This window comes from Topomyia yanbarensis, chromosome 2 (genome assembly GCF_030247195.1).
Source record: "Topomyia yanbarensis strain Yona2022 chromosome 2, ASM3024719v1, whole genome shotgun sequence".
Taxonomy (NCBI): domain Eukaryota; kingdom Metazoa; phylum Arthropoda; class Insecta; order Diptera; family Culicidae; genus Topomyia; species Topomyia yanbarensis.
Window position 1 is genome coordinate 360,128,234 of NC_080671.1, and position 6,021 is coordinate 360,134,254.

Consider the following 6,021-nt stretch of genomic DNA (forward strand, 5'->3'; position numbering starts at 1 on the left):
CCAGAGATAATACGCCTTCTGATCTCCCGGCTGGTGTTAGTCACCAATGAGCCTAGATAGATGAACTCGTCAACCACCTCGAGCTCGTCGCCGTCGATCGTAATACTACTGCTCAAGCGTTCCCTATCGCGATCGGTTCCGCCAGCCAGCATGTACTTCGTCTTAGACACATTTATCTTCAGTCCTACTCGTGCTGCCTCGCGCTTCAGTTGGGTATACAGATCTGCTACCGTCTCCTTGTTTCTACCGATTATGTCCACGTCGTCAGCGAAGCACACGAACTGTTCGGACCTCGTGAAAATCGTGCCCCGCATGTCGAACCCCGCTCTTCGCATTACACCTTCCAGCGCTATATTGAACAGCAGGCAGGACAACCCATCGCCTTGTCTTAGTCCCCTGCGTGTTTCGAACGGACCTGAGAGGCCGCCCGAAATTTTGACACAACACCTTACACCATCCATCGTAGCCTTAATCAGTCTTGCCAGCTTCCCAGGGAAGCCGTTTTCGTCCATCATTTTCCATAGCGCTGCACGGTCCACCGTGTCATATGCGGCTTTAAAGTCAATGAACAGGTGATGTGTTAGGACCTGGTATTCGCGGCATTTTTGGAGGATTTGCCGTATAGTAAAGATTTGGTCGTTTGTAGATCTACCGTTGATGAAACGAATCATCGAATGAAATGATCATCAGGCCGATGACTCCCGACAAATCCATTTACCAGCGGTGACAGGCGCCGGAACAGAATCTGGGGTAGCACTTTGTAAGTGGCATTTGTCACTGTGATCGCTCTGTAGTTTTCACAGTCCAATTTGTCGCCTTTCTTGTATATCGGAGTGATGACCCCTTCCTTCCACTCCTCCGGTAGCTGTTCTCTGTCCCAGATTCTTTCGATTATTCGGTGCATGCTTTCCGTCAGTTTCTCCGGACCCACCTTGAAGAGTTCCGCTCCTAGACCATCCTTACCAGCAGCCTTGTTCTTGAGCTGTTGAATAGCCTCGTTAACCTCATTCATAGTGGGCGCCGGTATATCTTCGTCGGCTGCGACACTGACATAATCGTCCTCTTCGAACGCCCGATTGTCCGCCTGTGCACCATTCAGATGTTCATTGTAGTACCACAGACTAACAGACATAACACTATGAGGGAATTCCCTCAAAAAACATCGATCCGACAATTTTCCTAGAACACTAGCTCCACCTTTTATTCACAGTCCCAAACACTCATATACTGGTGGATTACCCCTCAGGTTTGCGAACAATTTTTCACTAGTGGTCTATTCCCCATATGCTTGTTCATATGTCAGTGGCGCCATAATTTCAAATGTGGCCACAGTCCCAACTACAAATATATTTAAAATGACCGTTAAAGCGGGCGAAGCTTTGTTTTTGAGTGCTATGTCTGTTAGTCTGTGGTAGTACTGCCTCCACCTTTCGACCACCTCACGTTCGTCCGTCAAGATGCCACCTTCCTTATCTCTACATATTTCGGCCTGCGGCACAAAACCGTTGCGAGAGTCATTCAGCTTCTTGAACAGCGCCCGCGTTTTCTGAGAGCGATACAGCAGCTTCATCTCCTCTCTCTCAGACTCTTCCAGGCGGCGCTTTTTGTCCTGAAAAAGACGAGTCTGCTGTTTTCGCTTCCGTCTATATGACTCCACGTTCTGACGAGTGGCTTGAAGCAACATAGCTGCGCGTGCTGCATTCTTCTCGTCCAATATCCCTTGGCACTAGTCATCGAAACAATCGTTCCATCGACTCCTCTATACGTATCCCAGGACGCTTCTCCTTTCGAAGAAATGTACGAGCCAAATGGTTACAAATGGCTGTAATTTTAGAATAATTGCAAATAAAACTAAATTTCTTGCTCATTTCATTCATATTTTGGCAGTGGTAAGCTTTTTCCAAGAAGAAAATGAAGTTTTTGTTGTAAGCTACGACTCACTTGCTGGTGAAAAAAAGCAAACTGTATCACTTTGCCAGTTCATCAGCTGAATCATAGGTGTCGCATGAATAATTTTGGTTTTGCCGCAAATCGTCAATTAGTCAACCTTGTTGGAGAGTACATTGCAACATTGGGAGAGCAGATGACAGATGATGAGTGGACTGACTGTAAAGCACTATTTACACCTATCGGATCCGTTTCAGTGCCGGTTCAGTTCCGTGCACGGACGCCAATATTCTTCCATACAATTCAAAGGCGAGCATTCACACTTGTCCGGGACGGTGCCGTGCCGGACAAGTGTGAATACTCGCATTTGATTTGCATGAAAGAATATTGGTGTCCGTGCTCGGAACTGAAGCGTCACTGAATCGGGTCGGAAAGGTGTGCATTTGGCTTAATAATTTGTACAGCTCTATGGTAGTAATGAGGGCCTATTGGAACAAAAATCTCCTACCCAGAGAAAATTATCTTTGGACTTATGACCCTCATCAGCGCTATCGTACCATCAACCAAGGATTGAATTTGAACTCTTTTCCTACATAATCTATTATTTTTACATCCAGCGAATCGAAATTAGCACACACGCGCGTGCAGTTTCGGGAAGTTAGGGCCGCTTTAAAACGGGAGATCGCCGTGATGGCGATAATGAAGAGCCCGACGACGCCAGCCGACATATGCCCGGGTAAGCTGAAGATAATCGTTGAGGGTCTCTTCCTGAAGCACGATCCAACTACCTGGTCACCGACACCGTACCGACGTTCGGCAGGTGACTAACAATGGAAGATTCAGAAGCTGGTGTTGTTTCCAAAGCCAGGGAAGCCACCGGGCGATCCGGCCTCGTATAGGCCTTTATGTTTGCTGGATTTACTCGGAAAACTTCTGGAAAGAATCATTCCTAATAGGCTGATGAAATGCACGGAGGGCGAGTGCGAACTGTCCAAGATGCAGTTTTGATCCCGCAAAGGAGCATCGACAGTGGATGCGATTCGTACAGTGTTCGAAGGTGCGGAGAAGCCATCTTAACGGTAGCCGGCTTTGACTGAGGAGATCGAACTGCGCTGTGGTGGCGATAGATGTTAAGAATGCATTTACAGCGCCAGCTGTAGAGCCATTGCCGCAAAGGTGCACAGAATGAGGGTACCTGACTATCTATGCCGAATACTGTACGAGACGAATGAAGGGTCGAAGCCAATGCGAGTGACAGTGGGTGTGTCCCAGGGCTCCATTCTCGGTCCAACTCTTTGGAACGGGAGGTAAGATGGGGTCTTGAGACTGCGGCAGCCCAGGACAACGTGTCTATCGGTGATGGGCGAGACACTATTAGCGGAGGCAGTGTGCGCTATCGCCGGGATGTTATCGCCCTGTCTGGATCACTCTGGCGGAGAATATCAATCAGAGAAATACCAGAGAACAGCAGCAGAAATGGGACAATACGGAGAAAGGAAGGTGGAGTTACCGGCTCATCCCAAACCTGTCGACGTGGAAAGCACGGAGAGGTGAACTTCCACCTGACACAGCTTCAAATGTCCGAGGTCCGAAGCGACGCACAGGGAGATGCTTGAAACGGGAGAACCGGACATCAACCCGGATAATATCGTCTACAGGATAACATGCGACGTAAACACATGAAATGCGGTCGACAGAGTGATGACGCATATCATGACCGACTTACCGCCGGGGACTACTCGAGTGGTTTGCGACATAGTGTTGGGGATGGGTTGTCTGAGGCGCCAGCGAAGCGGACGCCACGCTCCACCCGGAATCGTCGGACCGATCACAACACCCTACAGGTTGGCCCGATAGAATTATAGATCAAAGAAAAATCGGGATCCGGAGATCTTCTTTCGCTGGAGAACTCTGTGGCGGCGTAAGCCACATTCATCGCCGGAGTCTAGTCTGAGTTGGCCGAGACGAGGCTCCACCAGTCGCGGGTTGTCAGGGACCAGCGAACCGGACGCCCTAATCCACCGGAATCGTCAAATTGACTTCGGCACCTGGTTGGTTAGCTCGGTTTCGTGAGAACATTTTCCGTTGGGGAACTCTCCATCGGAGTAGGCTAGGTGCAACTGTCGGGTCGAATAGTTCGCGAACAAGTTGGGAGCTCAACGAGGGAGTGGTACTAAAGGGCACTAGGGAGCTGAATGGCTCAGTAAATTAGACAGTCTGAAGTTTGCCGTCTAGTTTGACCTCGTAGGGGAAGAGCATTACTTCTCGACCCACAGCTAGCTTTCTTTTTTTTATTTCGTTTATTTGACACGGCTCAATGCGTTAGCTTAGAGGAGCCACGGGTCTTTTAAATACTTACAAGAAGTAACCAATAAAAATAACAATGAATTTCATTTTGAGCCTGTAAGATCCCGTGCGCGCAACTTGCTATTGCGAGCGGAGATCTTTTTTCGCGTCGGGAAGATGTTCCTTCTTTCGCCAACTTCAGGGTTATCCATATCTGTCTCGTTGTTGTTCACGTCCGTATCATCATCTTGATTACTACCACGATACTCGCGATCAGATGTTCTTCCTGGCTTCTTGCCCTTGCGGGTAACTCCATCCTTGGTGGTAGCTTCTTCACTGGTGGTATTAGTTGTTAAGTTTGAAGCTTCTGCAGTTGCCATTATTTCCTTAACTGCAGCCACAAATTTGGCAACCGTTTGTGGTTCAGGTAAAGATATTGGAGCCTGTGTGTTGGCATATTTTTTTGGAGATGAGCTTTCCTCAGCTGTTTCTGGGCAGGGTTGTCCGTAATGTGCCGTTTGTTCACAGAACTGGCACGTATTAGTTTGTCCTTGATATGTACAAAGAGATCGCTGTGTAATGGTATCACCCCCTTCTGTGTTGTACTGCAGGGTAAGGTAGGAGGGAATGGGTTATTCTACCCGCATTCTCACCACAGACACCATTTGAAATACTTGGAAAGTAGTTTCTCCATGTGTCCTCCGTAATAGATTCCACTACTCCGAAATGCGACATGAATCTTTTAATTGCCAGTTTGCAAGTAAGTGGAGATAAATCCTGTAACTTAAGTTCAATATTCCCATTATCCATGTATATAGGGATCTTGATTTCAGCGTTGTCACAAACGTTGTGTTTTAAGTTGTTCTGCGAAATGAATCTTTTTTCCTGGGCGAATTTGTTGAAGGTTATCCGCATCGCATGCCTGACGTGCTCAAGCTGTATGCAGGTGACTTCCGAAAACCGAAGCTGCACTTTCACCTTCAGCAGATGTTCCACATCACGAATACTTGGTCTTACGCGAAAAGACCTGAAGACCACGCAAGAATAAAACTAACGGTATCCTTTGTTGTTCTTTGTTCAGACAATGCACACAAGTAACTTTTTTTTCGTTCGCTTTCCACTGGCTCGGACAGAAGCAGGAGCACACTGAGTATCGTGACCGATGCCTTTGATGGTTGAAAATTGACTGAGCTAGCTTTCCTACTACCATACAGAATTTGCCACTTTGATTGGATGGTAGAAAACTGTAAGTAGTTAAATTGGAGTGTGTGCTGTACACGCGCAAAAAACTGCCAAAATTCTTCAAAATTATTTGCATTTAAAAGGACTTTGATTTTTTCAGAAACAAGTCGTCTTTTGCATTCAAAAGGACTTATTTGGAATATTTTTGCGCAATCCGTGCAAAAAAACTTCCAAAAATATTGTATTGGCGATTTCCCTTGAACCTGAAACTGAGTCAGGTTCTAACCCCAACCGCTGTCAGTTCATACATTTTGACAGCAGTTGGGGTTAGGAACTGACTCAGTTTCGCCTCAAACAAAAACCACATATGTCTTTTGCTGAGGGTTTTACGCGGATTTTACAATCAACGCGATTTTTTTACGTGGATTTTCCAATTGATGCGGTTGATTTTTTACGCGGTACGTATCCCGCGCGTAAAAAAAACCTGGGTGTAATTTGAAATCGATCATAATATTATTTTTGGTCGATTTTTGGACGGTGAAAGTTCATCGAGCATTACGTCGGTTTGTCTGTGCTGTTATACCATCATTGTGCTGTCAGATATTGTCAGCTGAATTTTTTCGCGCCTTTTGACAGCTAAACAAATTTTACTCACAGCAAGTCCGT